This window comes from Mercurialis annua, linkage group LG4 (genome assembly GCF_937616625.2).
Source record: "Mercurialis annua linkage group LG4, ddMerAnnu1.2, whole genome shotgun sequence".
In the NCBI taxonomy this organism is placed as follows: domain Eukaryota; kingdom Viridiplantae; phylum Streptophyta; class Magnoliopsida; order Malpighiales; family Euphorbiaceae; genus Mercurialis; species Mercurialis annua.
The window spans coordinates 11,891,597-11,918,913 of NC_065573.1; the positions used below are offsets into that span (position 1 = coordinate 11,891,597).

Below are 27,317 nucleotides of genomic sequence, written 5' to 3' on the forward strand. Positions count from 1 at the left end.
ACATGATTATATTTTAATATTTTTTGTTAATTAAAACTTAAAAAAGTTTAAAATTTATTTAAGTTTATCCTTTGTTAATAAATCAAAATAAATAATTTTAGTTACTAATTGAGTCTAGCCAAGTTTTTAATATCTAAGTGAAGAAATTATTTATTTCCATGTTAGTCATAATCAAATTTATTTCATATGAGATTCGACGATTTAATTTTAAAAATAATAATAAAATTTAATTTATGGAATGATAATATATTAGGAATTTGAAGTGGTAATTTAAAAAATTGAGTATCATTTTTTAAATAAAACATTACTAATTAGTGTTGAGTTTTGTAGGTTCCTAATGCAGCGGAATTTCAAAAATATTATCAAAAACCCAAAACACGATGTATGTAATTCGAGTAGATAGACTAATTTCATAATTAAAACATACTCATATGTCGAATTCAAACAACAATGTAGGAAGGAAGAAGTGGTTTACTTTGTTGAAACCTTTCCTCGGATTAGAAATGTCTCCAAAAAAATGTGTTCTTTACAAATATTCATACGAATAGACCTTTGTCAAAACTAGTGCTTGTGTGCTAGCACTATTTCTTCACCAAGCAATTACGAATTAGGCATTAACAATTTCTTCTATCTCAACCCTATTCCTAAGTGTATATTTATAGGCATACAATAATATTAGGGTTTGAGTCAAATACATGTGTTTCAATTTTATTGTAACACTTTGTATTTCTATAAGTTGATATTTATCAAAAATTATAATGGTTAATATAGTTAATTAATTATCTTTAAAAGATAATACCTTAAAGATAACCATTATTTCTAATTTTATAATTCACATAATTAAAAGTTATTTATATTTAAAAATAACATTTTTGTTTAAATAATAACTAATAATTAAATCTAGTTATAAATATAGTTATAATTAACACAACTCTTTATCTTAAAATAAATTAACTATTAATTCAACTACATAACTATTTATTTAAAATATATTGTATATATCTATTAAACACATTATTTTTTCGGACTTATAACATTCATACATGTTTTAGGCCTGTTCTTAGTGTGCGACCCTATACATTCATTTAATGTTGGCAGTAGGCCCGAAATCCCTATTTCGACCCACAAATTATAAATGGCCTCTAACAAGACATTATGACTACCCAAGTTATATGAATATCGATTATCCGATTTAATCATTTACAATAATATTTTAATCCTTTTACCTCACGATATCCTGATTGAATATAAGACATAGTACTATCATTCTTATAATATTCAATCATTAGTCCTAATTTACAGTGGACTTAAAATGATACCTCTTTATTAATTCATTTAGCATGGCCATGCATTTCCTCCAGTCTATCTTTTTCAAGGGGCAAATATCTTACTCAAATAAATGAGGGACAAATTCCTCCTTAGTCATTCACATTTCTCACATAGTTACTTTCATATCCAATGACAATCTATTCCATTATCTTGTTAAAGATAATGTAAGACTGTATCAAAATGTGAAATAACTATATAGAAATCCATGGTGATTCAAGGTCAGATGATTATACTATTAAAATTGTAATGAGAATTACTTATGATAATGATCTATGTAGTATTCTCAAGATGGGTCATCTAGTGCCCTATTTCTTAAATAGCATCTAGGATTTGACTTAATATCTCATATACATAATTAGTAAAACATAATCATCAGTTAATATAATACTAGTCTTAATGTTCTATTAAGATTAGGGATATATGGAATATAATTCTTTATTAAAGTTAAGGGTTCTACTATCAAATTACTTACTTGATAATATAAAATGATAATAAAAGTGATATTTAATTAATAATAAAAAAATAAAGTCAAGGTATGATCAAACATGATTGACCCAGTGCATAGCACTAACAATTAGATGATACAACATAATAGCTAATTAATCTTGTTCAGTTTGATTTGCTAAATAAATGTAAGCTAGTCTTATATTATTATAAGAACAAAGGGTCAATTCATGTCACGACCCGATTTCCACCTCGAAACTCGAGCCGAGACCGGCGCTAGGGAATGGGAATGGTTGTTCCGAAACCCGTAGCAAGCCTAAAACCTCTATAAATTTTTCGCCTCCTAAATATAAATATAGGTCGTATCTCGCGTACGACCCGTTTTCAGAAAACACCGTTAAAACATTTTTCCGTTTAGCGCGGAAAACACATTCTGAAAATATTCATATAGGCGATATCGCGCTTTCAGAAATGCTGGTTGAATAACCCTAGTTATTCTGACCCACGCGCATTTCTGAAAACCGGTGCGGTGGTACAGGGACTTGGCTCACGTGCCTTGCCTCGCAGGCAGCCCTGTTTCAAACCGCGCACCCGAACAATATGTTTAATAAAATATATCGAACACTTTCCTTTTCAAAGCGTTGTATCAAACATATTTAAAAACATGCACAGCAGGCACACAAACGTAAGGCCAGCTAAAACTACACACAGTGTCTTTGCAGACCAAAGACACGAAGCTTGGCCACCCGTAGGGGACACCATAAAACAACATATGCCTATTGAGTAGCCACTTATTAGAGCTAGACAAAGTCAGGTTCCTATCAGAGTATATAGACAGAGGAACCATGACGTGGCCACAGGCATATCAAACCTATATACACTATTGCAGCATCTAAGAGTTTAAAGTGTTATTTACATAACAACCGAATAAGCTTCCCTGATGGAAAAAGGTGGAAGCTCGACCAGACCCGGTAGCTAGGTACCTGAAAATGATAAACAACAACGGGGTCAGAAATATAAAATATTTCTGAGTGAGTAGATAGGTTTACAGTTAAATACCAAAATCGCGTATAGACAAAATATCGGTATATAAAAATATTAACAGTCCTCGATCCAAATGAAACCCTAATCCTGATTACGTTATAATGCTATCATATATATATAATGCATATGCACAACTCTTGTTTAATACAGGATGAGCTGTATACATATGTATCACAGCCATCTTGACTCTGTATAGGGTTGCTGGGCCGGAACTTAAATCACTGCCACCTCAGGACTACCCGATAGGTTTAAGCCGCTTTACAAGCATCTGGCTTAAAACCTAATCTCAATATGTATGCTTATAATATTTACCTCTCATCTAGTTCATTAACACCGGTGATCACACAGTCCTATTGTTGCCCAATAGATAGCTCGTTTCAGTGGATCTTCCTTGGCTAAGTTTCATACTTAGTGCGATTTATGGATTTAAAAACAATTGAATACTAATATTCAAAAGTAAACAAATGAACTCACAAACACCGCTAGGTCTGGAACTTAATCCTGTGGTTGTGGTCAGACTGCTGGCTAGCTGGTCGGACTAAACACACAAAGCAAACAGGATAAAACACATCAATATATGTTTCCTATAAAACTTCTAGGTCCTTAAACCCAGATCTAGGTCAAACATATAATCATTCAAACATATAGCACTTATGGTCTCTTTTTAAAACCATATTATAAATTCTCGTTTTGAGAAAACATTCTAACTTCTCTCTGGTTAGGTATCACAATACCTAAAGAAAACCATTTATAGTATAGACCTAATTGTCAAAACAAATTCTCGGTCATATACTAAGTATTTAGCAAAAGCGATTGCTAAATCTTTAAAACCGTTTAAACATTGACTTTAACTCTTTTAAAGTCCATTATAAACGTTTAACTTTACTTTTAAAATCTCCTTTTTAAAAGTCTTTAGGTTTAGTATATAAAACCTTTTCAATTTCTTCTAACACAAGTTATCGTTTTAAAACGTTTTCGAATCAACGAAACTACGTCAAGTTCTTAGGGCAAAAAGCCCAAAAACAAATCCCTATCCGTCAGCGTCTCGGCACGGTGCACGATCGTGCACCTTGGGTGCATGATCGTGCACCCCAGGGCAGTGCACGATCGTGCACAATTGGTGCACGTTCGTGCACCCCAGATGGTGCACGTTCGTGCACCTTGGGTGCACGTTCGTGCACCCTCTCATGGTGCACGTTCGTGCACCAAATGGTGCACGTTCGTGCACCCGAGTGCACAGCCCCGGGAAAGTTGATTTCCCGGGCTTTCCGACGTGCTTTAACTCCATTTTTCCGCCCCTAACACGTATACACATTCCAATCTATCCATATTCACGTTCGAAACGTAAAACTAATACGTTTACGTTCGATTCGATACGGTAACCGTTTATAAACGAATATATATTCGAAATATATCGATATATATCAAAATAAATATTTAATACGGGTATACTACCTTGATTACTTGAGTAATCGTTGAAGAAATGGAGTTAGAATCGAGAAACGGACGAAGCGGCGCGGAACCCTAATCGTCGCACTGTGTTTCAAAGGAAGCAGCTCACCTTTATTTCTTCAGATGAAGAAATGAAGTTGTTGCCTTCTTTTTGATAACAAGTAGGTATATATATAGTATTGGTTAAAGTGCACTTTAGTACTAGCTCAATCATGCACTTTAAACCAACTTCTAAACTAGTCGTCCGTAGCCTAAACGGAAACGATTTCCAAATTTCGTGAAAATTTTACCAAAAATCAAATAAAATATAAAAAGAATAAAAATATTATTTTTATTCCCATCCGACTTATATTTTATTCTTAATAAATCATTTTCGATTTATTAAGTCCGCATCAACTGCGCTTGATAAAATTTCTGCTTCCAAATTTTATCAAATTTTCACGATAACCTTTTTAAAATATTTCGCGAATATTGGCACCAAAAATATTCGCTAGGGACTTATGAATTATTCTGCACCCAATTCATAAATCCATATTATTCTCGTTAACTATATAACTATTCAAATTTAAATTCTAAAAATTTAAATTTGCAATCCTATAGCCATATTAAAAATTTAAGGACACTTGTAAATCAAATTTATCTTTAAATTTAATTTACCTACTCCCGTCTAATAAAATATTAGACACGTGGCTATATTTTAACTCTTAAATTTCCGGGTTATTACATTCTCTCCCCCTTATATAAATTCGTCCTCGAATTTACATATACTTACTTTTCACTTATAATCCAAACTTTACTCATACTTAATCTCACTTCATGCTTCGGAAAGCATAGCACCATCTTGACTGGCATTCTCAATCATATCTCTCTTCCTCGCTGTTGTTATTATCACCTGTTTGAACTTCTGTTCTACAAACAGATTATCCACTTTCTATACTCCTCTTGATCCTATAACTTGTATAGAGTACTTTTTACTCTTTAGCTTAGCGTCCTGCAACGCATTCCAAGAACTAATCTCTAGTCTCTTTCTTGCTAAGCGATCCAAGTAGGTAGGTATAAGTTAATACCATTTAACTTACTCCAGGGTTATCATAAAACTAGATTACCTTTGCTAGTTTCTGATAACTACACTTTTAGTATACCACCTTTGTCGCATATCTTTATTTATTTTATTTTTTTTTTCTTTCTTTTGTTTTTTTTTTTTTTTCAACCTTAGTTGTTTGTTTATGGTTTATCTTATTATTGAGATGACTTTTAATATGTTTTATGATTACTGTTTCATAAACTAACCACTCATCTTTTAGTTTCCTTACACTTATATACCTCATATAGAATGTCCTTTTATTTACTCCTCAATCTATAGTAACTTCCTGTTACAGATTGGGTAACTGATCTTCTCTCTTTCCAGAGTGTGGTTGTATAGGTGTAGGTGTGGTTATAATCTAACTATCTCACTATAGAGCACCTTGTAACTTCCTTTATAATCACCGCAAAACTATACTTTCATTCCTAGTTTTCGGGATTTCCAATGTTAATTGGACTTCTTAACTTCTTCTCCATATACATATCTTCCTTGTTCACAGCTAACAGTTTTCATAACTGTGCTATAGCTGTTACTATCATGTTTAATTAACTGACTATCAACTTTAGCTCCACTTTCAAACCATTTTACATTTAAACAAAATGTTTATTAAATATTTTTCAATTTTTAGTCGGCCATGCTTTACGCATTTCTGGCCCGACACTCAAAATACATGTATGCCACACGTATATTCCGTTATCAGTCAGCCTAGACTTCACAGTCATATGGCCCGGTTCTCGGAATTTATCTTCTGAAATTACTGTCTCAACACAGTTTTCAAATTCATTTTGTATACATATATGGAGCTTATGTTGATAATTCCAAGTTAACTAAAGTTTACACTTATTATCGTGATTACTTGCGTTTTTGGCTCACTGCCAAAATTCACGCAAGTTTCACAGCATCACCTTCATCTTCAAGCATCATATTCCTCTCCGTTCGTCAATCGCAACGGTTAAAACTTAGATAACCGTCCTGGGATTATCATATCCCAATATCAAACCGATCTAACGGTTCGATCACTAGTTACTGAGGTTTTACTACACTTTATCAGTTTTCAGATAACATCTGAAACTTACTCCTTGAGTTCTTTATTCTCATCTCTTTCTTACTTTGGTAACATTTCCATTTATGTTAATCCAAGGTTTATTATACTGTTTGAGTATATTATTTATTCATCAAATAATTAATAATTATTTATTAATGAATACCTTCATTTGACACGACTTCACAAAGTCTGTCAGTCGTTAACATAATCAACGACTCTCTTTATTCAAATCAGAACTAGTAGTGTAACTACTTGGTTCTGAGAATTAGTTTCCTTTTCATCATCTTTCTTTTAACTATTCGTTATTATTTATTAGTTAAGTGCTGAGGTTTACTCCTCTCAGACTTATGAGTTTTGGTTTATCTAACCACTCGTTTGGATTTAAGAGATATGTCTATTACTGACATCTGCTCTGTCTGTAAGACCAATCTCAGATCCATTTTAATTAAACACATGCGTATGACTTTGTTCACCGACAGTTACTTGAAGTCAAACTAACCGAGTTGTGTTTAATTAGATCCTACTCTCTCTTATCTTAATCGCAATTATCTTCTATTATCTATTCTTGAACTTTTATTTATCATAAAAGTCCATCACTAGACTTACATCTCAGTCTATTTCAGAGTAAGAATGTAAATTCTCACTTCCTACTCTTCTCAATCCTTAGTAACTTCTGATGTTTCGGAATGAAACATTAGAATCCAGATCTTTATTGTTTATTATGAACAATAAAAATCACATCTTATCTTCACTATCTTGTATCCTACCTTGACTTTATTACAGAGTTTTCGTTCGAGTATGCTTACATTTTAAAACAATTACAGTTTGTTTTGTAAACAAATTGTTTCTCAACAATTTATTTCACAACAATTTTATTTTATAAACGAATGGTTTCTCAAAACAATCGTTTCAAACATATGTGCATATACACATATTTCACCCACATATACAAGTATATGTGTGTACCAGCTGGATTTTCTTTAAAATTTATCTCTTCAAAACTGTGAATCTAACTATTCACATTTTAAAACTTTTGTACAATTGTGGCTCAGGGTGATGACATCTCTCATCCCCAAAGAGTTGCTATATATCCTCTTTCTCTTTGATATACTAATATACATGATGCATGTCCTATCAAAAATCATTTTGTATAAGTATATGGAATTCAAGTATTCCTTTTCCTATAGTGATTGTTGCAATATGCATTCATGATGCATCTGAGCACAATAATACATTCTTTTAAAACAAAACTGCAATACTCACTTGTAAGCTTCTTTCAAACTACTTCCCCGTAACATTTCAAGTTTCTTAATCCTAATAATTTATCCTCACATTAGGATTATTATTGCTTCACATCATTTGATTGATTATCAATAGTTATTGATTTCACGTTTCTAACATCCCTAACTTATCAATTCTCATTTCTCATTCATCTTTTAATGTTTACTTGTATGTGTATTTCTTTTTGTTTAAGGATATAATTTATATCTGTAGTTTATGTTTTTCAATTCTAACGCGAATATTGAAAACACATAAACAGACTAACTTAAACATTAAACACATAACTAAACATTACCTGACGATGATCGCGAAGACGGAAACGCCTCACGAATCATCGGGCCTTTACCTCGCCCTCCGCGGAATTTCAGTTTTCCTTTATCCTTTCCCCCTCGCGGAACAAAGTAGGGGTTGTAGTGCCTCGCGGGTCCAGAGTTTCCTACCCTAGGAAATGTAGCAGTAGGTTCTTCAGGTTTGGTGTATTAGTACGGCTGGAGGGGTATATCATTCCTCCTCAACTTACTCTCTATCTGCTTCGCACGCCCAGCCAGATATGCTACAGAATCAGACTTTACCGCCATGAGTTCCTCGAACTCAGGCCCCAAACCTTTGACGTACCTACTCGCAACTTCCTCACCATCACGAACTAACTCAGGTACTTCTTCACATAAACGCATAAACTCAACAGTATATGCTTCCACATTCAAATCTTCCCTAGTATACTTATCCATATAATCCCTCAGCCTATCCAAACTTTGGTTCTCTTGCACCTCCCACTCGCTTACGTATTCCCACGACTGATTTGGCGAGTGTCTTATTTGCTGTTGAACCCTCCTTAGATGGTCCCCCTCAGCTAAGAACTCTTTTACCTTAAATCCTAGATAAGCTGATGTAGCAGTCGATTCAGACACAGAGCTATGGCTATTTCCAGTACTGTTTATGTCTTCATTCAACATTCTCTCTAATTCCTCTACTCCAATAGCATCCTCCCATATGTCCATGTCACATGCTGATGTTGAGTCAACAGCCTTTATGGGAACAGATGTATCAGGTATAACAGGCAAACCTGGTACATTGTGTGGATCAGACCCCACATGCGTATGAGCTCTACTTGGCCCAGACATACTGAAACACATGAATTTTCAGCATAAGTACCGTATGTAATAGTTATAGAAAAATCACATTTTCATATAACATGTATCAACTATTAAACCTATATAAGCAAAACATATAACAATCAAACACAATTCAGAGAAAATCTAACTATTTTCTCGAACAAAAATTCAAAAGAAATCTTCACTTTGTCCTGTGTTCAAACAGAACCATTCTCCTCGAATACTGGTCATCTGCTCTGACCATTCCGCTCCATGATTGTAACGTGTTTATAACTTAGGAACATCTCACATGTTCCATCAGTTGTAACGTATCTCGAACACAAGAACAACTCATGTGTTCCTGATCAAAACATCAATACACACTACACACATGTATAGTTGCTATCTATAGCTGATTGTATTCAATAACTGACAACTAATCAAGACATGACTCGAATCCTATGTTGCTGCAATAGTTCACTAGGAATTCTTATGACTTCTAGTACCTCTACTTATCATATATCAGCAACAATACTTCAGACATTCAAGTCCTAAAACATTGCTCTGATACCACCTTTGTCACGACCCGATTTCCACCTCGAAACTCGAGCCGAGACCGGCGCTAGGGAATGGGAATGGTTGTTCCGAAACCCGTAGCAAGCCTAAAACCTCTATAAATTTTTCGCCTCCTAAATATAAATATAGGTCGTATCTCGCGTACGACCCGTTTTCAGAAAACACCGTTAAAACATTTTTCCGTTTAGCGCGGAAAACACATTCTGAAAATATTCATATAGGCGATATCGCGCTTTCAGAAATGCTGGTTGAATAACCCTAGTTATTCTGACCCACGCGCATTTCTGAAAACCGGTGCGGTGGTACAGGGACTTGGCTCACGTGCCTTGCCTCGCAGGCAGCCCTGTTTCAAACCGCGCACCCGAACAATATGTTTAATAAAATATATCGAACACTTTCCTTTTCAAAGCGTTGTATCAAACATATTTAAAAACATGCACAGCAGGCACACAAACGTAAGGCCAGCTAAAACTACACACAGTGTCTTTGCAGACCAAAGACACGAAGCTTGGCCACCCGTAGGGGACACCATAAAACAACATATGCCTATTGAGTAGCCACTTATTAGAGCTAGACAAAGTCAGGTTCCTATCAGAATATATAGACAGAGGAACCATGACGTGGCCACAGGCATATCAAACCTATATACACTATTGCAGCATCTAAGAGTTTAAAGTGTTATTTACATAACAACCGAATAAGCTTCCCTGATGGAAAAAGGTGGAAGCTCGACCAGACCCGGTAGCTAGGTACCTGAAAATGATAAACAACAACGGGGTCAGAAATATAAAATATTTCTGAGTGAGTAGATAGGTTTACAGTTAAATACCAAAATCGCGTATAGACAAAATATCGGTATATAAAAATATTACCAGTCCTCGATCCAAATGAAACCCTAATCCTGATTACGTTATAATGCTATCATATATATATAATGCATATGCACAACTCTTGTTTAATACAGGATGAGCTGTATACATATGTATCACAGCCATCTTGACTCTGTATAGGGTTGCTGGGCCGGAACTTAAATCACTGCCACCTCAGGACTACCCGATAGGTTTAAGCCGCTTTACAAGCATCTGGCTTAAAACCTAATCTCAATATGTATGCTTATAATATTTACCTCTCATCTAGTTCATTAACACCGGTGATCACACAGTCCTATTGTTGCCCAATAGATAGCTCGTTTCAGTGGATCTTCCTTGGCTAAGTTTCATACTTAGTGCGATTTATGGATTTAAAAACAATTGAATACTAATATTCAAAAGTAAACAAATGAACTCACAAACACCGCTAGGTCTGGAACTTAATCCTGTGGTTGTGGTCAGACTGCTGACTAGCTGGTCGGACTAAACACACAAAGCAAACAGGATAAAACACATCAATATATGTTTCCTATAAAACTTCTAGGTCCTTAAACCCAGATCTAGGTCAAACATATAATCATTCAAACATATAGCACTTATGGTCTCTTTTTAAAACCATATTATAAATTCTCGTTTTGAGAAAACATTCTAACTTCTCTCTGGTTAGGTATCACAATACCTAAAGAAAACCATTTATAGTATAGACCTAATTGTCAAAACAAATTCTCGGTCATATACTAAGTATTTAGCAAAAGCGATTGCTAAATCTTTAAAACCGTTTAAACATTGACTTTAACTCTTTTAAAGTCCATTATAAACGTTTAACTTTACTTTTAAAATCTCCTTTTTAAATGTCTTTAGGTTTAGTATATAAAACCTTTTCAATTTCTTCTAACACAAGTTATCGTTTTAAAACGTTTTCGAATCAACGAAACTACGTCAAGTTCTTAGGGCAAAAAGCCCAAAAACAAATTCCTATCCGTCAGCGTCTCGGCACGGTGCACGATCGTGCACCTTGGGTGCATGATCGTGCACCCCAGGGCAGTGCACGATCGTGCACAATTGGTGCACGTTCGTGCACCCCAGATGGTGCACGTTCGTGCACCTTGGGTGCACGTTCGTGCACCCTCTCATGGTGCACGTTCGTGCACCAAATGGTGCACGTTCGTGCACCCGAGTGCACAGCCCCGGGAAAGTTGATTTCCCGGGCTTTCCGACGTGCTTTAACTCCATTTTTCCGCCCCTAACACGTATACACATTCCAATCTATCCATATTCACGTTCGAAACGTAAAACTAATACGTTTACGTTCGATTCGATACGGTAACCGTTTATAAACGAATATATATTCGAAATATATCGATATATATCAAAATAAATATTTAATACGGGTATACTACCTTGATTACTTGAGTAATCGTTGAAGAAATGGAGTTAGAATCGAGAAACGGACGAAGCGGCGCGGAACCCTAATCGTCGCACTGTGTTTCAAAGGAAGCAGCTCACCTTTATTTCTTCAGATGAAGAAATGAAGTTGTTGCCTTCTTTTTTATAACAATTAGGTATATATATATAGTATTGGTTAAAGTGCACTTTAGTACTAGCTCAATCATGCACTTTAAACCAACTTCTAAACTAGTCGTCCGTAGCCTAAACGGAAACGATTTCCAAATTTCGTGAAAATTTTACCAAAAATCAAATAAAATATAAAAAAAATAAAAATATTATTTTTATTCCCATCCGACTTATATTTTATTCTTAATAAATCATTTTCGATTTATTAAGTCCGCATCAACTGCGCTTGATAAAATTTCTGCTTCCAAATTTTATCAAATTTTCACGATAACCTTTTTAAAATATTTCGCGAATATTGGCACCAAAAATATTCGCTAGGGACTTATGAATTATTCTGCACCCAATTCATAAATCCATATTATTCTCGTTAACTATATAACTATTCAAATTTAAATTCTAAAAATTTAAATTTGCAATCCTATAGCCATATTAAAAATTTAAGGACACTTGTAAATCAAATTTATCTTTAAATTTAATTTACCTACTCCCGTCTAATAAAATATTAGACACGTGGCTATATTTTAACTCTTAAATTTCCGGGTTATTACAATTCACCCCCTCAACTTGGCACGAAATATCAAATAAGTCATTTTGGAAGATTTTGGGTCAAACAGAACCACAACTTGCGTTTTCGTATCAAAAAAACCCGCAACTTACATTTTCGTATCAAAAAAGCCCTTCTGACACAAAAAAGAGAGTGAATTAGCTAATCCAAATTTTAAATCTAATTAATCCTAATTAAATATTAATTAAACACAATTTAAACTCTATTTAACACTAATTGAACCAAATTATAACTAATTACACTTAAATTTAACTCATCGGAAACCTCCGCCGCCGCCGCCCTACCCACCGCCACCGTCGCCCTACCCAACGACACCGCCGTCTCCCTATCTGTGCCGCCGTTCATCCCTTAAAGGGATGAACCGATCTGGGTTCATCCCTTTTAGAGATGAACTGAACTGTTCATCCCTTTTAAATGGGATGAACCAGATTTGTTCATCCCTTATAAAAGGGATGAACTGTTCATCCCTTTTAAAAGGGATGAACAGATCGTTCTTCCCTTTTGGGGATGAACAACTCTGTTCATCCCCAAAAGGGAAGAACGGTGATGGAGGTTGGTCCGGTTTTTGGAGGTTGGTCCGGTTGGAGGTGGAGGTGAAAGCGGTTGGTTGGGGGAGAAGCAGTTGGCCGGAGAAAGGGAGAAGAAGAAATGAAAAAAAGTAAAATTAGGTCCTTAAAATTTTATTTAAAATTAAAATAATTATTATATTTGTTAAATTATAATGATATAACTTAAATTTTAGAATTATTAAGGATCAATTTAAAAAATAAATAAAATATTAAGGTTTTTTTCAAATTTTTTCCAATTATATACAGAGAGTGTAACACACTTGCTTAACTGAGAGTGAGGGAGGGGCTTTTTGACCGAAAAACGCAAGTTGCGGGTCTATTTGATCCAAAAACGTCCAAAATGACTTTTTTGATATTTCGTGCCAAGTTGAGGGGGTGAATTGATCCTTTATTCATTATTATAATATAACTTTTCATAAGTCAAATAGTAGTAAAATTGATATTGAACAAAGGATCACTTTACCCCCTCCACTTGGCATAAAGTATCAAAAACATCCAAATTGGGAAAACCGGATCACTTTCACCCTAATCTTCGCAAAACCGGCTCAAAACACCCATATGATGTGGCACCTTAATTGGAGAGTAGATTTCCAATTAATCATAATTTACTATAATTAATCATATTTAAATACTAATAAATTATAATTAAACTCTAATTAATCTAGGGACCATTTTCAACATTTTTTGAATTTTTTTTAATATTTTTTTAATTTCGGCGAGTAGGAGGAGCCTCCTCACCGGAGAAGAGGAGTTGCTGCTCCTCTTCTCAAAAGTAATAGCTCCTCGAATCTTTACTCCTCGCTTCAGGCAATGAGCAGATCTGAACAGACCCATCTAGATCTGTTCATCTCTTCTTTAATGGAAGAGGTGAAAAGATCCGCGTGTGTATCTTCATTTCTTCCATTAAGAAAGAGACGCACTCGGGTCTCATCATCTCTTCCATTAAAGAAGAGATGAATAGACCCAGTGAGTATGTTCATCATCTTCGTAATGAGCAGACCCATCTACTCCATTCCGAGGAGTCAGCTTCTTTTATGGTTTTTGATGTTATTAAATTATTCATAATTATAAATTAAATATAAAAGTCTAAACTTTTTTGTTATAAATTCAAAATTGTGGGGTTAATTAGTTATATAAAGTTTTAAATTAGGGATTAAATTGTTTTTTTTTAATTATTAGATATTAATTTAAAAGTTAGAAAATAATTAGGACTATTTTTGTAATACCCCGTATTATTTGTTAGTATTTATTTTCGCGCGTGTCCAATTTTAATTAATTAGGACCCCGAAAATAGTTATTAAATTCACGAGATGAATTTATAAGTGTGAAAATGTGATTTGGTGTGTCTTTTGCCTTAAGTTTGACTTTTAGCAATTTTATGTGTTAAATGTGAATTTTGCGATTTTACGCTAAAAACCGTCAAAATAATTATTTTAATTATTTTAAAGTCCCAAAAATATTTTAATTCAGCCCATATGTTATGATTTAATGTTTTTGAATATTTGAGAAACTTGAGTTTATTTTGCCCCTAGAGTTAAATTTATTTACAAGAATGCCATAATGGCAAACTTGTAAATAAATGAAACATTAAACTAATATCTAGATATTTCTCTAGACAAACTTGATGCCCAAGTTTCTTAATCATCTTCTTCATTTGGTGTGGGTGCCAAATTCTCCATAGATCAAAACACCAAGCTTTATACTTCCATTTTCTCTCAAAATTTTCTTAACAAAAATTGACGGGGAATTTACGTAGATCATTAATCAATCTTTGCATGTTCGTTTGAGGTATAATTTAAAGCTCAAATCTTAACTTTTATTTGCTGATGTAGTTTGAGTTTTAGATACATGCTTAGGTTGCTAATAATTGTGGTTTGATGTTTAAATAATATGTTCTAGTTGTTGTTTTGTTGGGTTTCGGTTTTAAAATAATTTTTCCGTGAAATTAAATTAATTATTTTGATTTTCTGGGCTGATCTAAATAGTGAGGTTAAAATATGCTTTAATGTGTGATTTTTGTGGATTAAAAATGTTAAATATTTCGGGCATTAATTTAATAATTTGGAGTTCGATTTTTAATAGTTTTAAAGGCTTAAAAATCACTTAAAAAGGATAAATAAATGGATTTTAAATTTCTGGAAATAAGTTTGTTCATGGTTGATCTAAATGTTGGGTTGATGATGAATAAATGTTTAATGGTGAATTTTTAATGGTTTGTTAATCGGGTTTATTTTTTATAATTGTTTAATCGGTAAAAAATGTTTAAAAAGGGTATTTTTGTCATTTTAATTTCTGGACAGAAATTATTCAAGAAAAATATATGAAATATATATGTTGATTATTTATGGAATTTAATTGATTTAGTTGAGGTGTTTTGACGGATTAATAATCGGTTTTGATTATTAATTGTTTATACGGTTTTAAATTGTTAAAATTATGAAAAATAATTTATTTTAATTTTGGGACTTATGTTTTAATATGATAATTAAAATAAATATGTATTGGTAGATTTTTGGGTGATTAAAATTGTGTAAAAATGATTTTTGAACGTTTTAACGGTTTTTAAAGCTCATCGGAGCTTGACCGGAATCCGGTGACCGGAATTTGGTGACCGGAGTGATCAAAACATAAATGGGATTCTGAGTTTTAGAGTTGATGATTTATTGAATTTGGTTGGGTTTGGACTTGATTGTCAAAATTTAAAGTTTAGGGGTTAAAATGTAATTTTTGTAAAAAATTAAAGGACCAACCTGTAATTTAACCATATTTCCAGATTATTGATGTATATAATCTGATGTGAAATGATTTTGAGAATTTTAAAGAATTTTGATTATTTTTGAAAGAATTGGATATGTTTGCCGAAAACTAGAGTTTTGGGGTTAAATTGTATTTTTTTTCAAATTTGAAGGGCTGCATGATATGTTAGCCAAAGTTTCCAGATTATATTTGTTAATAATCTGAGGTAAAATGATTTTGGATATTTTAAGTAATTTTGTCGATTTTAAAATCGATTTATTTACAAAAGGACCTAAATGGTCAATTTTGAAAAGTTTAAGGGTATTTTGGTATTTTGACCAAAAAATGGAATTTAAGCTAATATGGGGCTGTTTTAATATATTTAAATAAATAATTTTGAAGTGGAAAGTATTACTTGATGGAAAAAATATATTTTAGGTATTAAAGTATATTTATGAAAAATGATGAAATATTTAAATGGGTATTTATGAAAAATGGTTTTATGTGCAAAAAGAGATAGGTAAAGAAAAATTACATGAATAAAATAAGTTATGAACTTATTAAATAAGAAATTATTTGGAGGTTAGAATTAATTAATTAAATTAAATTAAGATGGTATAGAGTTAATTTTGGAATTAGGATTTTATTAATTAAGAGAATTAATATTTTGATCCTAACTAGATTCGACAAGTTGTCGAGCTATCGGGTCGGAGGACCAAGGGAATTAACGGAGTTGTTTAAAGGAGCATTGACGGAGTAATACCGTAGTTAAACGGTTTCTGTGAGTACATGTTTTTACATTTCGGTATTCGTAAAGTCTCCTATTTTAATATACTGCGTAATATATGTGTTGCGGTGTTATATGTTTACATGCCTTGTATGGATGTATGTTTTATGTATATACTATATGTATATATTATTTTGATATACAAAGGTACACACATAGTTTTGAGAATTATTATGCATTTGCTTATGCTTGAATGTGTGTTACATCGGTTGGCTTCGCTATCGATGTCAGTTTATGTGTGTGTGTTACATCGGTTGGCTTCGCTATCGATGTCAGTTTATGTGTCTGTGTTACATCGGTTGGCTTCGCTATCGATGTCAGTTTATGTGTGTGTGTTACATCGGTTGGCTTCGCTATCGATGTCAGGATTGTGTGTGTGTGTTACATCGGTTGGCTTCGCTATCGATGTCAGGATTGTGTGTGTATGTTACATCGGTTGGCTTCGCTATCGATGTCAAGATTGTGTGTGTGTTACATCGGTTGGCTTCGCTATCGATGTCAGGATTGTGTGTGTGTTACATCGGTTGGCTTCGCTATCGATGTCAGGATTGTGTGTGTGTGTTACATCGGTTGGCTTCGCTATCGATGTCAGGATTGTGTGTGTGTTACATCGGTTGGCTTCGCTATCGATGTCAGGATTGTGTGTGTGTTACATCGGTTGGCTTCGCTATCGATGTCAGGATTGTGTGTGTGTTACATCGGTTGGCTTCGCTATCGATGTCAGGATTGTGTGTGTGTTACATCGGTTGGCTTCGCTATCGATGTCAGGATTGTGTGTGTGTTACATCGGTTGGTTTCGCTATCGATGTCAGGATTGTATGTGTGTTACATCGGTTGGCTTCGTTATCGATGTCAGGTTGTGTGTGTGTGTTACATCGGTTGGCTTCGCTATCGATGTCAGGTGAATATGGTTGATCGGTTGGCTGTGCTATCGGTCCCATATAATTTATGTTTGTTGTGGATATGGTTGATCGGTTGGATGTGCTATCGGTCCCATAAGATTATGCATGTGTGATATGTTGATTAGTTTCTCCATCAATGTAGATGGACGAATTTAAGAAATGTGGTTTAATTTAAAGGTCAACGTGTATGGTTGACTTCCAATGATATGGAATGTCTTGTCAAAATATGTTATGTACGAGTTCGAGCTTCAACGGTTTTTAAGACGTTTTCAAAGGATTTTAAAAAAATACATAAAGTTATTTTAAATATAAAACGATTTTCACTTTATGTAATATTTATTTGTAACAGCATGAACTCACTCAGTTTTATACTGACCCACTCCTCCAAACATTTTCAGGGAAAGCTGGTCCGATTTTGAAGGAGGCTTCCGAATGTTTATTTCTCGGAAGTCTATTTTGGTAAAGACTGTAAAGAAGGTTTTAAGTTCTAGTTGTCCGCAGTAGACTAGTATTGTCTTATTGTATATAAATGGTTTAAAGCGCATTTAAAATCTGATGTTTTGTCGCATCAGTTATTTAATAAGTGTTTCATACATTTCTATTTTCAAAGCGAAAAATTTATAGTGTTTTTCAGGCTTGCTACGGGTTTCGGAGCAACCACTCCCATTCCCTAGCGCCAGTCTCGACTCGAGATTTTGGGTCGTGACAAAGGTGGTATCAGAGCCTGGTTGGTCCAGTTACCTCTGCTAATATGTGAATTGAGTGAAGTTGGTCAGAGATACCACTGCTAGTCTGTGTAGATGTTGTGTGTACCTAGGAGCAATGTACAATGTCACTAGGTTAAGTTAGGAACTATTGCGGATTATAGGATTTCCAGTCATGTCTTTAAAACGTTTTCAACGTTTTCATCGGTTTTTCAAATGTTTTTCAACTGTCCTATGTGTGGTGTCAGAATATGAGTTAGATGTGTGTGTTAGCACAATATATGTTTGTGGTTACTCGAGTAAGCATTACGCTTTCGAGTATATAGTCTGCGAGGAGTTGTATACTCTCGAGACTTATATTATCTATGAAATGTGTGTTTATTATGAGTATGATTGATTGATTGATGTGGTATGTTTATAGCGTAATCGCTGAAAGGAGTGATATGCTTTCGAATGTGATAAAGTCTGCATAGAGAGATATACTCACGAGACTTGCGTTATGAGCTTTAGCCGAGAATTCCTAAATGAGTTGATTATTATTAGGATATGGCTTATATGTATGATATATGATGACATGTGCATTGTGAATTGTTTACTTGAATGATTATATGTTTTGAGTGTTGTTTAGTCTATGTAGAGTAGTACACTCTCGAGACTTATAGAATGTGTTATGATTGAGTAAATCATAAATAAATTGGGTTTCTTTGAACCTAATTTTCATGTATTGGTGATGTCTATGATTTGATTATGTGCATGTAATGTGATTGATTGTTATGTGCATGCAATGGAATAGTGTATATGAAACGTATAGAACATGTGAGTTATAGCCAGATATGACATAGACGAATGAAAATTTTATTAGAGCCTAATTTGTAAAGTAAGAATGAGACACGACTATATGTGCGGTAGAACTTTGCGAACATGATGCGTATGCCATGTTATTAGGAGCTCATTTAGAATTCTTTGTGCCTTAGAATGGCTGAACAAAGAAACACTCGAGCGCGTGCAGCGGCACAACGAGTAAACGAGGCCCGAAGGGAGGCCGAAATTAATTTAGGAGAGTATGATCCAGTCCAACCAGCAAATAGAGGCCGCGGACGAAATAGAGATCAAGAAGAACCTAGAGTATATCAAGCTGGGAATGTGCAGGCACCAGGAATGCCGCAACAACCCAATATTGATATAAATCATTTGGCAGCAGAAATTATTGATATACGAAGTTGTGTGTTAATGATGGGGCAGTGGATGCAACACCAGCATCAGCGAGAAGAGAGAAATGCTGATAGAGATCTGGTGTTAGCATACGTAAAACTGAGCCGAAAAGAATTTGATGGATCAAGTGATGCGTTAGAATTTTTGGAAGAAGTCGAGCAAAATGCTCGTAGACTTCAAGCTAACGAAAGACAAACAATGTTGTTAATGGAGATGTCGATGAAAGGTCCAGCCAAGCACTGGTTTCGACAAGTAATTGGACCAATAATGGGTCATATAACATGGGCAGAGTTTGTGACCCGATATAAGGACTTCTTCTTACCGTTTGCGGTAGTTGAAGGTAACCGGGACAAACTGTTATCGTTAACTCGAGGTAATAGATCTGTACAAGAATATGTTACCGAGTTTAATCGATTGAGCAGATTTGCTCCAGACTTGATAACAGATCAAGTCAGAGTAAACACCATGTTTGTGAAGGGATTAGGACATCAGTTTATAGAACTGTTAACTCAGAGAGACAAGGATTTTGTGCAAGTTGTCGATAGCGCAAGACAACTGGAAAGCGCATTAATCCAATTTGGTAAAATTCCTGACCCCTCATAACCAAACCAAGTTAGAGATGGACATTTTGGTTATGGAAACCAAACTTCAAGGCAAATAAGTGAAGAAAATGTACGACGACGTGGTCGAACCCATCAGAAAGGTAGACAAGGAAAAGAAGCCAAGAAGGCTAGAACCATTGGTCAAAATTTTGAGCAAGGAAGCTCTAGTTTTGCAAATCCTATGTGTCAACGATGTGGAAGGAGACATTTAGGTATTTGTCAAGCTACTACGGATATATGTTTTTCGTGCGGCCAACAGGGTCATTACGCGAGAGAATGCTTGTATTCCGTACAACAGAATACAACAGAGAATGTGGACCAACCACTTCCTCAGCAAGCAAGGTCTATTTACACAATGGTTTCTAGACCGGGTCAACCTAACGCAATACGCGGTAGAGATTGAGGCAGTGAAAATCCGAACTTGAGAGGTTGAATAGTGGCGAAATTCCCTCAATCAATCAAGGATTAATAAGAATATTTGGGCTAGTTTCGCAAGCTATGCCTGAAACCAAGGAATAAGATTAGATCCTTTAGATGTGTAGTAAAGAGTAGAAAGCTTAAATAGAAAAATTATGGAATAAACAATTTTGCAGAGCTCTATGTCTACAGAAACTTACGCAGGCGCCATTTTTGTAAAAACAAATGTGTTAATGAAAAAGAGTTGTTTTATGAACACATAATTGTGCCCGGACACGAATCACGAAAGCATTGCATTGGCACGAATAGGATTGCATCACTACATTCATATTGTATTCACTATTAGAGCATGCATCATATGCATTATGTATGTTGAAAAGAAAAGAGGAATGCCATTGCAACTCTTGGTGATGAGAGAAGTCATCACACCGGTGCACAATTATGACATGAATTTATATGTGGAAAAGAAAAGTGATTTTGAGAGGATAAGTTTTTAACGTAAGTACGCTGAGACATTGGCTCTGTAATGTAAACAAAGGAATAGGATAAGGGAAAGCACCCTATTAGTCCTAGATAATAGATGTTGAGATATAAGTGATATTATAATTCGAGGACAAATTATTTTAAGGAGGGGAGAATGTAATACCCTGTATTATTTGTTAGTATTTATTTTCGCGCGTGTCCAATTTTAATTAATTAGGACCCCGAAAATAGTTATTAAATTCACGAGATGAATTTATAAGTGTGAAAATGTGATTTGGTGTGTGTTTTGCCTTAAGTTTGACTTTTGGCAATTTTATGTGTTAAATGTGAATTTTGCGATTTTACGCTAAAAACCGTCAAAATAATTATTTTAATTATTTTAAAGGCCCAAAAATATTTTAATTCAGCCCATATGTTATGATTTAATGTTTTTGAATATTTGAGAAACTTGAGTTTATTTTGCCCCTAGAGTTCAATTTATTTACAAGAATGCCATAATGGCAAACTTGTAAATAAATGAAACATTAAACTAATATCTAGATATTTCTCTAGACAAACTTGATGCCCAAGTTTCTTAATCATCTTCTTCATTTGGTGTGGGTGCCAAATTCTCCATAGATCAAAACACCAAGCTTTATACTTCCATTTTCTCTCAAAATTTTCTTAACAAAAATTGACGGGGAATTTACGTAGATCATTAATCAATCTTTGCATGTTCGTTTGAGGTTTAATTTAAAGCTCAAATCTTAACTTTTATTTGCTGATGTAGTTTGAGTTTTAGATACATGTTTAGGTTGCTAAAAATTGTGGTTTGATGTTTAAATAATATGTTCTAGTTGTTGTTTTGTTGGGTTTCGGTTTTAAAATAATTTTTCCGTGAAATTAAATTAATTATTTTAATTTTCTGGGCTGATCTAAATAGTGAGGTTAAAAATGTTAAATATTTCGGGTATTAATTTAATGATTTGGAGTTCGATTTTTAATAGTTTTAAAGGCTTAAAAATCACTTAAAAAGGGTAAATAAATGGATTTTAAATTTCTGGAAATAATTTTGTTCATGGTTGATCTAAATGTTGGGTTGATGATGAATAAATGTTTAATGGTAAATTTTTAATGGTTTGTTAATCGGGTTTATTTTTTATAATTGTTTAATCGGTAAAAAATGTTTAAAAAGGGTATTTTTGTCATTTTAATTTCTGGACAGAAATTATTCATGAAAAATATATGAAAAATATATGTTGATTATTTATGGAATTTAATTGATTTAGTTGAGGTGTTTTGACGGATTAATAATCGGTTTTGATTATTAATTGTTTATACGGTTTTAAATTGTTAAAATTATGAAAAATAATTTATTTTAATTTTGGGGCTGCTGTTTTAATATGATAATTAAAATAAATATGTATTGGTAGATTTTTGGGTGATTAAAATTGTGTAAAAATGATTTTTGAACGTTTTAACGGTTTTTAAAGCTCATCGGAGTTTGACCGGAATCCGGTGACCGGAATTTGGTGACCGGAGTGATCAAAACATAAATGGGATTCTGAGTTTGAGAGTTGATGATTTATTAAATTTGGTTGGATTTGGACTTGATTGTCAAAATTTAAAGTTTAGGGGTTAAAATGTAATTTTTGTAAAAAATAAAGGACCAACCTGTAATTTAACCATATTTCCAGATTATTGATGTATATAATCTGATGTGAAATGATTTTGAGATTTTTAAAGAATTTTGATTATTTTTGAAAGAATTGGATATGTTTGCCGAAAACTAGAGTTTTGGGGTTAAATTGTATTTTTTTTCAAATTTGAAGGGCTGCATGATATGTTAGCCAAAGTTTCCAGATTATATTTGTTAATAATCTGAGGTAAAATGATTTTGGATATTTTAAGTAATTTTGTCGATTTTAAAATCGATTGATTTACAAAAGGACCTAAATGGTCAATTTTGAAAAGTTTAAGGGTATTTTGGTATTTTGACCAAAAATAGAATTTAAGCTAATATGGGGCTTTTTTAATATATTTAAATAAATAATTTTGAAGTGGAAAGTATTACTTGATGGAAGAAATATATTTTAGGTATTAAAGTATATTTATGAAAAATGATGAATATTTAAATGGGTATTTATGAAAAATGGTTTTATGTGCAAAAAGAGATAGGTAAAGAAAAATTACATGAATAAAATAAGTTATGAACTTATTAAATAAGAAATTATTTGGAGGTTAGAATTAATTAATTAAATTAAATTAAGATGGTATAGAGTTAATTTTGGAGTTAGGATTTTATTAATTAAGAGAATTAATATTTTGATCCTAACTAGATTCGACAAGTTGTCGAGCTATCGGGTCGGAGGACCAAGGGAATTAACGGAGTTGTTTAAAGGAGCATTGACGGAGTAATACCGTAGTTAAACGGTTTCTGTGAGTACATGTTTTTACATTTCGGTATTCGTAAAGTCTCCTATTTTAATATACTGCGTAATATATGTGTTGCGGTGTTATATGTTTACATGCCTTGTATGGATGTATGTTTTATGTATATACTATATGTATATATTATTTTGATATACAAAGGTACACACATAGTTTTGAGAATTATTATGCATTTGCTTATGCTTGAATGTGTGTTACATCGGTTGGCTTCGCTATCGATGTCAGTTTATGTGTGTGTGTTACATCGGTTGGCTTCGCTATCGATGTCAGTTTATGTGTGTGTGTGTTACATCGGTTGGCTTCGCTATCGATGTCAGTTTATGTGTGTGTGTTACATCGGTTGGCTTCGCTATCGATGTCAGGATTGTGTATGTGTGATACATCGGTTGGCTTCGCTATCGATGTCAGGATTGTGTGTGTGTTACATCGGTTGGCTTCGCTATCGATGTCAGGATTGTGTGTGTTACATCGGTTGGCTTCGCTATCGATGTCAGGATTGTGTGTGTTACATCGGTTGGCTTCGCTATCGATGTCAGGATTGTGTGTGTGTTACATCGGTTGGCTTCGCTATCGATGTCAGGTTGTGTGTGTGTGTTACATCGGTTGGCTTCGCTATCGATGTCAGGTTGTGTGTGTGTGTTACATCGGTTGGCTTCGCTATCGATGTCAGGTTGTGTGTGTGTGTTACATCGGTTGGCTTCGCTATCGATGTCAGGATTGTGTGTGTGTGTTACATCGGTTGCCTTCGCTATCGATGTCAGGATTGTGTGTGTGTTACATCGGTTGGCTTCGCTATCGATGTCAGGATTGTGTGTGTTACATCGGTTGGCTTCGCTATCGATGTCAGGATTGTGTGTGTTACATCGGTTGGCATCGCTATCGATGTCAGGATTGTGTGTGTTACATCGGTTGGCTTCGCTATCGATATCAGGATTGTGTGTGTTACATCGGTTGGCTTCGCTATCGATGTCAGGATTGTGTGTGTGTTACATCGGTTGGCTTCTCTATCGATGTCAGGTTGTGTGTGTGTGTTACATCGGTTGGTTTTGCTATCGATGTCAGGTTGTGTGTGTGAGTTACATCGGTTGGCTTCGCTATCGATGTCAGTTTATGTGTGTGTGTGTTACATCGGTTGACTTCGCTATCGATGTCAGTTTATGTGTGTGTATTACATCGGTTGGCTTCGCTATCGATGTCAGGATTGTGTGTGTGTGTTACATCGGTTGGCTTCGCTATCGATGTCAGGATTGTGTGTGTGTTACATCGGTTGGCTTCGCTATCGATGTCAGGATTGTGTGTGTTACATCGGTTGGCTTCGCTATCGATGTCAGGATTGTGTGTGTTACATCGGTTGGCTTCGCTATCGATGTCAGGATTGTGTGTGTGTTACATCGGTTGGCTTCGCTATCGATGTCAGGTTGTGTGTGTGTGTTACATCGGTTGGCTTCGCTATCGATGTCAGGTTGTGTGTGTGTGTTACATCGGTTGGCTTCGCTATCGATGTCACGATTGTGTGTGTGTTACATCGGTTGGCTTCGCTATCGATGTCAGGATTGTGTGTGTGTTACATCGGTTGGCTTTGCTATCGATGTCAGGATTGTGTGTGTGTGTTACATCGGTTGGCTTCTCAATTGATGTCAGGATTGTGTGTGTGTTACATCGGTTGGCTTCGCTATCGATGTCAGGATTGTGTGTGTGTTACATCGGTTGGCTTCGCTATCGATGTCAGGATTGTGTGTGTGTTACATCGGTTGGCTTCGCTATCGATGTCAGGATTGTGTGTGTTACATCGGTTCGCTTCGCTATCGATGTCAGGATTGTGTGTGTGTTACATCGGTTGGCTTCGCTATCGATGTCAGGATTGTGTGTGTTACATCGGTTGGCTTCGCTATCGATGTCAGGATTGTGTGTGTTACATCGGTTGGCTTCGCTATCGATGTCAGGATTGTGTATGTTACATCGGTTGGCTTCGCTATCGATGTCAGGATTGTGTGTGTGTTACATCGGTTGGCTTCTCTATCGATGTCAGGTTGTGTGTGTGTGTTACATCGGTTGGTTTTGCTATCGATGTCAGGTTGTGTGTGTGTGTTACATCGGTTGGCTTCACTATCGATGTCAGTTTATGTGTGTGTGTGTTACATCGGTTGGCTTCGCTATCGATGTCAGTTTATGTGTGTGTGTTACATCGGTTGGCTTCGCTATCGATGTCAGGATTGTGTGTGTGTGTTACATCGGTTGGCTTCGCTATCGATGTCAGGATTGTGTGTGTGTTACATCGGTTGGCTTCGCTATCGATGTCAGGATTGTGTGTGTGTTACATCGGTTGGCTTCGCTATCGATGTCAGGATTGTGTGTGTTACATCGGTTGGCTTCGCTATCGATGTCAGGATTGTGTGTGTTACATCGGTTGGCTTCGCTATCGATGTCAGGATTGTGTGTGTTACATCGGTTGGCTTCGCTATCGATGTCAGGTTGTGTGTGTGTGTTACATCGGTTGGCTTCGCTATCGATGTCAGGTTGTGTGTGTGTGCTACATCGGTTGGCTTCGCTATCGATGTCACGATTGTGTGTGTTACATCGGTTGGCTTCGCTATCGATGTCAGGATTGTGTGTGTGTTACATCGGTTGGCTTCGCTATCGATGTCAGGATTGTGTGTGTGTGTTACATCGGTTGGCTTCGCAATCGATGTTAGGATTGTGTGTGTGTTACATCGGTTGGCTTCGCTATCGATGTCAGGATTGTGTGTGTGTTACATCGGTTGGCTTCGCTATCGATGTCAGGATTGTGTGTGTGTTACATCGGTTGGCTTCGCTATCGATGTCAGGATTGTGTGTGTGTTACATCGGTTGGCTTCACTATCGATGTCAGGTTGTGTGTGTGTGTTACATCGGTTGGCTTCGCTATCGATGTCAGGTGAATATGGTTGATCGGTTGGCTGTGCTATCGGTCCCATATAATTTATGTTTGTTGTGGATATGGTTGATCGGTTGGCTGTGCTATCGGTCCCATAAGATTATGCATGTGTGATATGTTGATTAGTTTCGCCATCAATGTAGATGGACGAATTTAAGAAATGTGGTTTAATTTAAAGGTCAACGTGTATGGTTGACTTCCAATGATATGGAATGTCTTGTCAAAATATGTTATGTACGAGTTCGAGCTTCAACGGTTTTTAAGACGTTTTCAAAGGATTTTAAAAAAATACATAAAGTTATTTTAAATATAAAACGATTTTCACTTTATGTAATATTTATTTGTAACAGCATGAACTCACTCAGTTTTATATTGACCCACTCCTCCAAACATTTTCAGGGAAAGCTGGTCCGATTTTGAAGGAGGCTTCCGAATGTTTATTTCTCGGAAGTCTATTTTGGTAAAGACTGTAAAGAAGGTTTTAAGTTCTAGTTGTCCGCAGTAGACTAGTATTGTCTTATTGTATATAAATGGTTTAAAGCGTATTTAAACTCTGATGTTTTGTCGCATCAGTTATTTAATAAATGTTTCATACATTTCTATTTTCAAAGCGAAAAATTTATAGTGTTTTTCAGGCTTGCTACGGGTTTCGGAGCAACCACTCCCATTCCCTAGCGCCGGTCTCGACTCGAGATTTCGGGTCGTGTTAAACATTTATCTATCAAAAACCACCTTGGAAAAATAAAATCACCATTAAAATTGGAAAGTGTATCTCACTCTTTTGAATGAGAGTGGGAGGAGGGTTTTTGACCCGATTTTGTAAAGTTTAGGGTAAACGTGATCTCTTTTTGCTAATTTTGACGTTTTTTATACTTTGTACCAAGTTGAGGGGATAAAGTGATCATTTGTTCAATTATTGTTATAAATTTATTTAAATTGTATTAATAAAAGTTAATAAGATTTAATAAATTTTGTCAGCCAATTTTTATCAGGAGTTAAATAATTATAGAATAATTTTGTAGAATCATAATAATTTTATTAATAAATTACTAGTTACAATTAAACAAATCGATATTAGTATTTAAATGGTAGCTGAAGTGTTGAATTTTTATTAAAAATATACATATACAAGTGTATATTATAGAAATATAATAAATATACATTTTATATATGTTATACTTGGAATCTTTAAACATATATTCACAA

At 34.7% G+C, this 27,317-nt stretch overlaps 2 long non-coding RNA genes across 2 annotated transcripts; both read left to right on the plus strand.

Moving 5' to 3' along the window:
* Window positions 1-14,575: 14,575 nt before the first annotated feature.
* Window positions 14,576-17,896, plus strand: LOC126677003 (uncharacterized). Its single transcript, XR_008790643.1, has 3 exons — window positions 14,576-14,712; window positions 16,342-16,441; window positions 17,748-17,896. It is a non-coding gene; the product is annotated as an uncharacterized LOC126677003 (long non-coding RNA).
* Window positions 17,897-21,358: 3,462 nt separating this feature from the next.
* LOC130015447 (uncharacterized) lies at window positions 21,359-26,738 on the plus strand. The gene is made up of 3 exons (XR_008790618.1): window positions 21,359-21,492; window positions 23,086-23,185; window positions 26,511-26,738. It is a non-coding gene; the product is annotated as an uncharacterized LOC130015447 (long non-coding RNA).
* Window positions 26,739-27,317: the final 579 nt, after the last annotated feature.